This window comes from Rhinolophus sinicus, linkage group LG01, assembly GCF_036562045.2.
Source record: "Rhinolophus sinicus isolate RSC01 linkage group LG01, ASM3656204v1, whole genome shotgun sequence".
NCBI lineage: Eukaryota > Metazoa > Chordata > Mammalia > Chiroptera > Rhinolophidae > Rhinolophus > Rhinolophus sinicus.
In genome coordinates, this window is record NC_133751.1 from 58,943,819 (window position 1) to 58,955,884 (window position 12,066).

Below are 12,066 nucleotides of genomic sequence, written 5' to 3' on the forward strand. Positions count from 1 at the left end.
TGAACCATCTGGCCACCCAGGCTTATATATCTTATATCAGATTTATGTCTAAGTGTTTCATATTTTTGATGTTCTAAATGACATTCTTAAACATTTTCAGTTTCCAATTGTTTGTTGCTAATATATACAACAAGTACAATATAGTTTTGTGTATTGATCTTGTATCCTTTGTATTCTGCAGGCTTCCTCAACTCAGTTATTACCTCAGGAAGCTCTTCTGTAAATTCCTTATAATTTTCCACATAGACCTTCTTGACATCTGTGAATAAATAGTGTTGTTCTTCCTTTCCAATCTGAATACTTTCTTTTTATTGATTATTGTGCTGCTTAGAAACTTAAATACAAAATGAAATTTTGTATTTAACATTCTTGCCTTGTTCCTGACCTTAGGTCAAAACAATCTTTCACCATTAAGTATAAGGTTAGCTGTAGATGTTTCATAGCTTTTTATCTGTTTGAGGAAGTTCTCTTCAATTCCTACTTTGCTGAGAGTTTTTAGTCAGGAATTGTTGAATGGTTATTGTTGCACTTGAATTTGGAAGTCGTTTGGTCAATTGTTTATTTAGTATACAATCAATTAAAAACCTAATGATCTTAAAACTCTTATGGCTAAATCACAAAACATTGAAGAGAAGGGTTAGCAGAATTTGTACCTGAAGGCCCCTTCTTAATTACTGGTTTCACTATTTACTTACTATCTGTAAAACTTAAGTCATCTAACCTAGCTCCGAGTCTCAATTCCTTAAATTTAAATTGGTAATAACAAGGTCGTGTTACGACTGGCACGTGTCTGAACCTGAGGGAGGACCTTCTTCAATGTACGCTAAGTGCCTCGCTTGCCTAACCCTGCACTGATACTCAATTCCACAGTGTTCCTGGAATTGTTACAGTGTGATCCAGCATCCTCATTCTTTGAACGTAGCTCTAAGTCTGAGAGAGCTGGATTTTTCCGAAATATGACATAGTGAAAAAAATTCTAGATGTATAATTTCAGATTCCTTAAACCTGAACTGGGATTTTAGCTCTGTCTTTAATAGCTAAAAGGAGCCAATTATTGGGCAAATTATTGAACTTTTCTGAACCTTACTTCCCCAAACTGTAATAGGAATAACAATACTTGTCTTACCTGCCTTATAAGGTGTTTTGAGGCTCAACAAAGTGATGGATGGAAAAACTGCAAATCATCACTCAAATATATGTGATTAGCATGGCCAATTGTGAGGACAGATGGCTGCCGAAAAGCTTGCTAAATTCCTGCAGAGCCCAGATGCTACAGAAATGACACAAAAATGTTCCAGGTCTACAGAGTTTTTGATCCTTTTCCTTCCTTTGGTGTGAGCAACTTTTACTTGATTTTGAAAAGAATTTCATCTCATTCAAATTCCCGGTAATTGAGGTATAATTTATCGGCAATAAAATATACATATCTTAAGTGTACAATTCAGTGAGTTTTGACAACTGTATATACCCATGTAACACCTGTATCAATCAAATCAAGATATAAAAACCTTTCCCTTAACCCAGAAAGTTCCCAGGCTCCTTTGTGGTCGAATCTCCCACTCTCCCAGAGGCATCCATTCTTGTTTCTATCGTAGAATGCTAGTTTGCTTGTTTTGGACTTCATACAATGGAATAATACAGAATGTACTCTTCGAAAAACTACTTTCATATTTTTGTTAAGATCTCAGTGAAGTAGAGCTCAGAGCAAGGGTCTCCATGTTCCCTTGGCTATTTAAAAGCAGAGGCCACTGAGGATTTCTATTCACACTAATAATAGTCATAACAGTTAATTTCCAGTTGTCCTGCTGGTTTTCAGAACCACCCTGAAGTGCAATACAAGAGTGATCACCTAAGTAGGGAGTCAGAAATCTTAGGTTTCCGTCTTTACTCGGTATGACCTTGGGCGAGCTTTGGCTAGAAGTTCTGACCAATAAGAACTATTTAGCATTTTATAATTTTAATCAAATCCACTAAAAATAGATATAGTTCTTATAAACACTTGAAACTTTAAATTTTCTGCTTAAGTGAGCTTTGGGGGAAGCTATATTTATTCCCTTTAGACCTGTTCTGCTGAGCTCAAGATATTAGTCTGAATTGTGTGTAGCTTCTTTCAAATTGAGATGACACTGTGCAGCCGATACTAGGCTGAAACGTTTTTCAAAACAAGTGATGTCATTTCCGGAAAAATTCTATGTTGGTTGACTCAAGGGTAGGAAAGCAAAGGACTCAAGATTAGAAATTGAAGGCCGACTTACTTCTTGCTGTATACCTGCTTGTACCTCTTAATTTCTATGCCAAGTACATGTATTAATTTTTCAGAAATTTCAAAAAAATTAGAAGTGGAGGTGAATTGAAATTGTGCAGCTGCATATGAGTTTTGAGGCCCAAACAGGGGACTTGTCCTGTGTAACTTAGTTAATATTATTTGCTAATTTTTGATAACGGGGAGGCTAGGCCATGCCTGATGGCAGAGCTTAAATGGATCATTTCCTGCCACCCGTCTCCTCCCCCACCCGCCTCTTCATCATTTCCCAGCATTCCTCACCCTTGCACTCCAGGACATAATGTCATATTTTCCCAAAATATACTTGTTTCATTCCTTAATGCTTCTCCTTATGCTGCTTCCATGGCCTTAAGCCTCCCTGCCCCCAGCCCACGCCACCTCTTGACCTGAGTAATTCTCCCCTCTTCTTTCTCTCACTACCATTCCAGGTTGGTATGAAGGCTCCTCCTCCCTGTTTCTGTGCTTATCATACAACATTGAAATTGCTTTTTTCTTTTAAAGATGTGTGTATAATAAAAAGAACTTTCCTCCTCCCTCCAACTTCCATTCCCACTTTGAAGGATACCGGTGGGTGAATTTTCATACTTACGAAATAATTTGTCAAGCAGTATTTGAATTCATGTCTTCTTGTAAAAAATTCAAATAACAGAAGTTTATAAATGAACAAGTGAAAGGTCTCCTTTGATTTCACCCTCAATTTCGCTTCCAAGGCCAGTAACACTGCGATTGTACCTCCACCCTCTTTTTCTGTTTATTTCGTATATATGCACATGCATATGTGTGGCAGATACCAAAAAAAACCGCAAAACAAAAACAAAAGTCCTGTCATTATCAGATCTTTCCTTTTCCCCTGTCCCCTGCTTTACAGGGTGTTCTTTGATTTTCTCTGCATAAGAAAGATCTTGGAGTGATCTTGAGAAGGAAAGAAAAACTCTGGAGGAGATAAGAAAAAGAAGAGAGCCTGAGTGAGCAGGAAACTTTGAGGTAAGGGGACAAGGGACGGAAATGGGAGCAGTTGCTTGGATGAGTAAGAGTTTGGGGGAGATGTAGATATGAAAAGAGAAGTTTTAGCAAGTTTTATGGTATTTAATTCCTTATTTATTATCTCAAGAGACATTCAGTAAGGATTATCATTAGTTTTTAAGGCTTTGGGGAGTCATATTTGTGCTCATGGGAATGTCTATAGGTCCCCACTGGAGCTGGGGGTGGAGTGAGTGTCCCCTGAAGCACATGGGCTGCGTGGAAGAAGTTTAGGGAATAACTTGAACAAAGCCAGGATTCTGTAAGGAGAGGAAGGGGAAAGTGGGAATGGAAGCTGGGACTCCCAACAGTTGTTGGCTAGATTGGTCTTAGGGGGCCCTCTAGCCTAATACCTGATCGCCATTAGCTCACCCTAAGCAAAGTTTGCCAGTTTACAGAACCTGCCCACATATACAGAGTTTTTAAAAAATTCTAAATTTAAAATTTTGAAATCTCAACGAACAACCAAGGATCATCAGACATCTTCAGAAAACCACAAAATGAAAGTAAGAAACTAATGACGCAATGACCCAGGAGGAAACAGAAGCAACAAGCAAGAGGAGAAAGCAGAGATAAAACAAAACAAAAAGAACTCTGGCTAGTAATCTCAGAGATTCAAAAAGATATTGCATACCTAAAACTAGAACAGATGCTATGGAAAAGAAACCATCAGAGAATAGGAAAGAACTTTTGCACAAGCCAGAGGCCTGGGAATTTCCTAGACTACTTCTTTCTTACCTCTTACATCTAATCAGACAAATACTACCAATTCTGCCTCAGGAATGTCCCTCCTCAGCTCTGGGCCAACCAACCATTCCATCCTCCACAGTACAGTCCTAGTGGTCTTTCAAAATCTCTTCCCTGCCTAAAAACCTCTGTGTTCCTAGTTTCCCACAGGATAAAATCCAAACTCCATAATCAGGTTTACAAACTCCTTACATCCAGCTCCACTCTCCCCGTGGCAGACTCATGGCTCCTCTCCCTCCTCCCAGGAAGCCTGGGTGTCTCCATGCTAAACTCCTCCTCACTATTCTCTGAACAAGTCAGGCCCCTTGCAGCCTCGGCAGCTCTGAGTAGAGAGAGCTCTTCTCCCGCTTGCCTGCCAGGCAAGCACCTGCTCACCAAGGCTGTATTTCCCAGGACTGTAAACCCAAGCAGAATTCTGTCACCTCCCCACCCCCCCCAGCCCCAGCCCTCGTTCGCACTCTCCTGGTGCCTCTTAGAACAGGAACACATCACATTGCACTTGTTGGGATCCCCCACCACCTGGGAACTCCTACAGCGCAGGCTCTTTGCTCCATGGTCACTCGGCAGGCTGCTGTGGCCTGTTGGCCTGCCACCTCCTCTCTCTTCACGTGGAAGCAGAAGGGGGAGGGACGATGATGGCAACTACAACACCTCCTCCTTCTCTACCCCTCCAGGCGAGGCAATTACTTCCTGCCCCAGCAGCTTGCCTGGCCTTCAGAGAAAGCTGAGTCAGGTACTCTCTGCCCCTCCAGCAGGGTTTGGGGCCAGAGCTCCGTTCTGACCACCCCTGCTCCTAACTGGTTATTAGCAGTTACTGGGCACGTTTCACTGCCTCTGTGCTTCTGTCCTCATCAGAAAAATGAGGGGGGTGGATGAGGATCTTTGAGATAATACCTGTGAGCTCCAGTTTGGGTTATTTATAAAGGAAAACAAAACTCAGGAGGAAAAATAAATTGCCCTCTACTCCTATTCCCCTCAGGGCTGAAGTTGGTTTCTGGAATTAATCAGCTGACTCAGACATTGGCAGCTTCAGCACTTTTTCTACCTAACTAAGGGGAGAGTGTGGAGGGCAGAGCGGCTCAGAGTGATCCCTGGTAGAGGCCCGTTCTGGGGACATGGTGACTGCCGTTTGCCTCTCCGAAGGGCTGGCTGCCTCCTTTGTCTCCAGGAATTGATTTCCACATAGAGACTAAGAGAGGGTCTTCACAGGACCAAGCCTACCGGGAAATGGCTAGGGGAGGACAGTTTCTCCTGGGATTGGGGAAGGGATGCAGAGGAGACTGCACTGGCCATCCTGCCCAGGTAACCATTCTGCTCTACCCACTTCCTTGCAGTTTGGGGGAGAATTCATGTATGAGGAGACGCCTGCAGAGGCTGGAGGGGAGAAGGCTTTCACTTGGCCTGGTTAAAACAGTAAGAGCTACAGTGGGCAGGAGGCCAGGAGCTTATCACTCTCTTACCAGGCTGCCTTTAATAAGTAAAAATGCAGTTTATTTGTTTGCTAATTTGTTTTCTGTCCCCCTCCCGTCCCCCTACTCATCCATTAATTCAGCAGACCTGTGCTGCACACCTACTATAAGCTGAGAACTGGGGACCAAAGAGGACTAAGGCAGCGACCCTGCTGTTACTGAGTTCTCTGGCCTAGAAGAGATGACAGACACTAGAGTTACTAGACACTAGTAACAAAGATGAGGAGTGCCAGAACAAAGGTCAACCTTCCATGAAGGAGGCTAATGAGTGTGTGGGAAGGAGGTCCTGGAAAACCCCAAGTCAGAGTAAAACAACCAGTGTAAACACAGTGCAAAGAAGATTCAGTATAAATTTCTTTACTTAAAATTCTAGTATTTAGAAAACCCTTTATTGTTTTATAGATGTCAATGAAACGGTAAAATAGAATAGAAAAGTCATCATCAGACCAATTTAAAAAATTTCCAAAGGTTTTCAGTCACTATAGCCCACGTCTCTTACCTGTTTCTTGCTCACCTTTCTGCATATGTATGAGACAGACTGCTTGTTGGGCAGAAGATCCCAGATACTGTGCCATCTCTCCTGCCCCTGTCCTCACTTAATTGCTGCATCCCCAGCCATGCCCCAACCTTTGCCTTACTGCCCTGGGAACTACTGCTTTCTGAGGGCCTGTAGGCGGATGTAGGATCCCCTTAGGCAAACCATGCCTCTGCTAAGTGACACAGCAAAGTGTTCCCCTGTTGTAGTCAGCGTAGCATGGAACGAATGGTAGCAGAAGTTCCAAGTAGAAGATGCCATCAAAGACATAAATGATTAAAACTGATTCATGGTAATTTAACTTTTCTCACAAATGCATCCTCCACTTTAACACCCGCCACCCCCACAGACACACACTAAGGTTATTCTGAAAAATGATCAATGCAGCCTCAGATAATCAGTAGTTTACAAAATGCACTAAGCATTGTGAGGCACTAACACAGGAGGTGGGGCTGGGATCTTCTCAGGGGATGTGATTGGGGAGCTAGCTAGGAATGGGAAGCAGATGGGACCTTATCAAGCACTACCACACGTTGGAGGCCCTCTGCCTTTATGCCCAATCCTCCTTAAGGAAAATGTTTCTGCTCTTTAAGGTGCTCATAATTTTAATTCCCAAAAGCAAAAGGCATATAATTCACCATGTAAGAAGGAATAAAAAAGCAAGACCCAACTGTATGCTTTCTATAAGAAAAGCATACATACTTTAATAGGTTAAAGATAACGAAATGGAAAAAGATCTACCATGCAAACAATAAGCATTATACACCTGCTGTGGCCATATTACTATCAGGCAAAATAGACTTGAAGACAGAGTATTGACAGACATAAAGAGACACTTTATAATGATAAAAATGTCCATTCCATTACAAAAACATAACAATCATAAATGAATATGTACCTAATATACAGCTTCAAAATACATGAAGCAAAAATTGACATAATTAAAAAAAGTAGACAACTACACAATTATAGTTGGAAATTTAACACCCCCTCATAGTAACTGGACAACTAGACAAAAAAAGTCAGCAATGCCACATGATCTGAACAACACTATCAATCACCTCAACCTGATTATTACTTATAGAACACTGCATCCTATAACTGCAGAATACAGTCTTTTCAGGTATGCATGGTATATTTACCAACTTAGACACTTGCTGGGCCATAAAACAAGTCTCAATAAATTTAAAAGGATTGAAATCCTACAGATTGAGTTATCTTACCAAAACATAATTAAGTTAGAAATCAATAATAATAACATATCTGGGAAAACTCCAAATATTTGGAAATTAAACAACACATCTTTAAATAATCTATGGCTAAAGAAAGAAATCAAAAGAAATTAGAAAATATCTCAAAATGATAATGAAAAACATCAAAATTTGTAGATACAGGTAAAGCAGTTCTTAGAGGGAAATTTATACCTTTAAATGCTTATGTTAAAAAACAAGAAAGGTTTAACATTAACAATCTAAGGTTCCACCTCAAGAAACTAAAGAAAGACATAAACCCAAGATAAGTAGAAAACAGAAAATAATAGAAAGCAGAAATTAATAGGGAACATAAGTTACAGAACACAAATATCAGAAATAAAAGGGAGTTATGACTACAGATTCTACAGACATTAAAAGGACAATAAGAGACTATAATGAATAACTTATGCCAACAAAGTTGACAATTTAGATGAAATAGACAAACTTCTTGAAAAACAGAACTTTACCCAAACTGATACAAAATGAAACAGAAAACCTGAACAGCCTTATTGTATCTATTTTAATTATCAAAACTTTCTCCACAAAGAAAGTTCCAGGCCCAGATTGTTTCACTGATAATTCCTAGCAGAAATTTGAGAAAGAAATATCGCTAATCTTACACAAAGTTTCTTGAAGAATAGTGAAGAAGGTAACACTTCTGAACTCATTTTTCGAGGTCAGTATTATCTGAATATCTAGACCTGGGAAAGACATTCCAGAAAAAGACAATTATAGACCAATATCCCTTATGTATACAGATGCAGAATACTTACATGGTTAGATCTATCAAAAGATGAGCCAAAAGTAGTTGAAGCTTTTCTGGAGAGATAGTTCAACATATGGAAGAAGCCAAAACTAGGCAAAGAAGTAACGGTTCTCTCAGAAATTGATAAGGTGAAGATATAAAAACAAATTGAGATTAAAACACCAATGAGATTATCTTTTTTCCATCTCCTCAACTGGCAGAGATTTAAAAAACTACAGGTGATGTTGTGCATTCTCAAACAATATTGGTGGGAATGTAATCCAGCACAATTTGTGGAGGATAGTTTGGCAATACCTATTGAAAGTGGGGATTCTGCTCATGTACCTCCCCTCCCGTTCTTAGATCCAGCTTCTTATAATAGGAGAAGGGCAAGTCCAAGTAAGCAAAGATGTTCATAGTATAGTGTTGGGTGTAAAAGAGCAGCTTTCATTCAAAACCTTTTATAAAACATCCTATTTTTTTTAAACATCCTATTTTTATGAATTATATTTATGTATGTCCCCAGGGGGTGAAAGACTGCTCAAAATTATAGTGATTGTTTCTGAATCTTGGTTATGATTTTTCCTTTTTTCTTTTTGCTTATTGGTATTTCCTGAGTTTTAAAAATGATAATATGCATGGTTTCTGTAGCAAAATAAATAAATAAATTGAAGGTCAAAAGAAATAGTGTGATTCTTATACATGGTATTATCATTTCTATGTCTGCAGGTCTTACCATACCTGATGAAAACAAATCCCGAGTACCCTTAAAACAGTGAATATATGTGATATACCTAGATCCTCTTCTACTACTAGTTTCGTTCAGTGTAAACAGACATAGTTGGATGAGATTTTGTTCTTGCAGCAACATCATAACCTATAGCCTGGTTCCCCCAAATTGGGATCTATTTTATTTTTCTCAGAGCAGAGTCTCTACATATTTATTTGGGGTGGGGGGAAGGAAGAGGGATGCTATGACCTCTATATGTGAACTCCTCAAAAAATTAAACACCCAAATGGATTTAAAACAATTTTGGAGAAGAAACTAAAACAAAACAAACCAAAAAACAAAACAACCCCCAATCACCCTACCCCTGTTTCCCATCAGAATTATGTAATAAATCCTTAGCAACTTTTACGCAGTCTAGTTTTCAAACAAAGATCAGGTGATCTGACAGCTTATGAATACCAAAGAAAACTCTCCATTGCTAGAGAGTCAATTGCCAGGCGCTTCTGAGGTTGTAAATTACCCTTACAGGTAAGCAGTTACTCATATGTGCAATATTAGTGAGAGGTGCCACACACTCACTTGTCCCCAAATCCCCTGGCCAATGATCTACCACAGTGCTCCCTCCCAAGCCCATCTGGTTTGAGCTTCCTAGTTGTGCAAACAGGTCTTCTGAAGACCTCTATCAAAACATATTTAAGTCATCTGGGAGGAAGGAAATATTTCCATCCTATGGTGGCATTTACGATTTTTAGCTGCTGAAGATTCCAGTTGCTGGCTTGCTGAAGATTTCAGTAAGATTTAGGGGGAGTTTCTTAAGCTATAGGGGGTTTAGGGTGTGGTTCTGCTGATCCAGGGTGTTCCAGTCTTCTCCAGGACATACAGCCATGAATCAGTTTGGATAACCACCTTGGAAGACAACTGCCTGGGACAGGGCAGATACTTAATAAATATTTGTTGCATGTTTAGTTGAATAGGGAAGAGCTTTAGTTACAGCTCTGTGCTGCGTAGAACAGAACCAGCTCTAGTCATACGAAGCCAATGGAGAAAATCCTGGAAGGATATCAGGAGCTCATGGAATTAAGGCTGGTGATCCAGGCATAGAAAGTCACAGAATCAAGGTAGCTTTGGAGACTTGGCACAGAACCCACAGGAAATTCACGGCTTGGGAACAATCTGATCTTAGCACCACCACTGGCCCGGTGATGGCTCCAATCTCCAGCATTCCCTCTGACCCAAGATTCAAAGTCCTGGGAGTGTCCTGCTCTGAATGGCTGAGTTGCAATAATTTGCCCAGAGGCAGTAAAAGAAGGATCTGAATTCTTCGGATGTAATGGGAGGCTGCAACACAAAGGCACATATGAAGAATTGCTCTTTAATCAAATCCTCACACAAAGGGGAATTTGCCCAAAAGGACAACGGTGGTACTAACAGGAAGGAGACAAATTAGATATTGTGCTGTGAACACGTACAGATGTCATCCATGCTGACACTAAAATGAAAGATGGGGTGGAGTTGGGGCTGGTTGCTGGTCAAGATTGAAGGAGAAGGGTGTAGTTTCAGAGGAAGCAGAAGAGCGTGATCTTCACAGACCCTGAGTAGTTGGCCAGACAGAAGGAGGAGAATCCCGGAGTGGGGAGAACAGAACCAGAATGATGGGGAGCAAAGAATAGGTGTTTCATGGTGTGCGTAGGCTCACACAGGAGCTCAATATTTGTTAAATTGATAACAAAATGGAAATCTAAATCATGCGATTCAGATATGAGACTGAAGTTCCTCTGGCTGGATGAGGTGCAGTGTGTCCCCACAGAGGGTGACTCATTTTAGAGCCAGCCTGGCTAGTCACCTGCTCCTCAGACTTTTCCCATTCACTCCAGGGCAGTGGCCTTAAGCCCTTCCCCAGTGAGAGTCTGGGGGGTGGGTATCTTTATCCTGTCTGAGTCAGAAGAATGGGAAGCGCTTGTATCCAAAATCTCCGTGGACCTCACCTTGGGCTTTCCCAAACGTCAGCCAGACTGGAGAGACTCTGCCTTCCTATTCAAATGTGCTTCTCTCTTTGGGTTTTCAGATGAGAAAGAAATCAACCCTCGATTTCCGCCAGTTATTTGCCTCCTTTTCCAGAAGACTCTCACTTTTTCCTTTCCCCCCTGCAGAGCAGCATTGTCCAGGAGGTTGGATTCTGGCTGTGCTATAAATCTGGGTTTGAATCTCAAGTCTTCTTATTTGTTGGCTATGTGACCTTGTCAAATATTACCTGAACCTGCTTCTTCCTCTGTAAAATGGGAAAAATAATGCCAGTCTTGCAGAGGCGTTCCATGAAAATGTACATAAAGGGCCAAGCACATATAAAACTACAGGGCAGGGAGTCCAAAAGCTGGACCCATCAAAAAGTTCAAGATACCACCTCTTCTCCCATCCCAGGTTTTTTACATAAATACTAGTTATTATCTCTTTATCAAAAATAATTTTTAACTTGTTAGGCATCCCCAAGGGTAAGACACATATCTAGTGGAGACAAATATCAATTTTTGAGAATTATATTATTTTGCAATAGACCTCATGTAATATAAGAGTTTACATGAAATTTTCCTTAAAATCTTCTGATTCTTATTAATCTAAGGAAATAACTGGTTAGGTACACAAAGATGTAGAAGGATGATCACTGCAGTATTATTCATGAAAGTAAAGCTTAGAATTAAGTTATAACTATAGAGGATTATAAGATTAAATAAAGCAGAGCAAGTTTTTACAGTAGAGCTCTATGTAGCCTTGAAGAAGATTTTGTAGACATATATTGAATCTCATAGAAAGGTGCTCTTGCTGTAGTAAGTGAATAAATTATAAAATAGCATTATGTGATTCCATTTTTATTACATATATGATAGTGAAAGGGATATATGTTTAATGTTAACAGTGCTTATTTCGATTTGGGAGCATGGATAGCTTTTTATGCATAACGATTTCTAATTTCCCCACAATAAACACATATTATATGTATATAAAATAGGAGAAAATGATCATGTTTCTTAAGAAAACATAGGGGGGTGGCCGGTTAGCTCAGTTGGTCAGAGCGCGGTGCTCCTAACAACAAAGTTGGCGGTTTGATCGCCACATGGGCCACTCACTGTGAGCTGCGCCCTCCACAACTAGATTGAAACAACTACTTGACTTGGAGCTGAGGAGTCCTGGAAAAACACACTTAAAATGAAAAAAGAAAAGTTAAAAAAAAAAAAAGAAAACATAAGGACAAAATGATGTCCAGCTGAAAAACTTAAAATGGCAATCA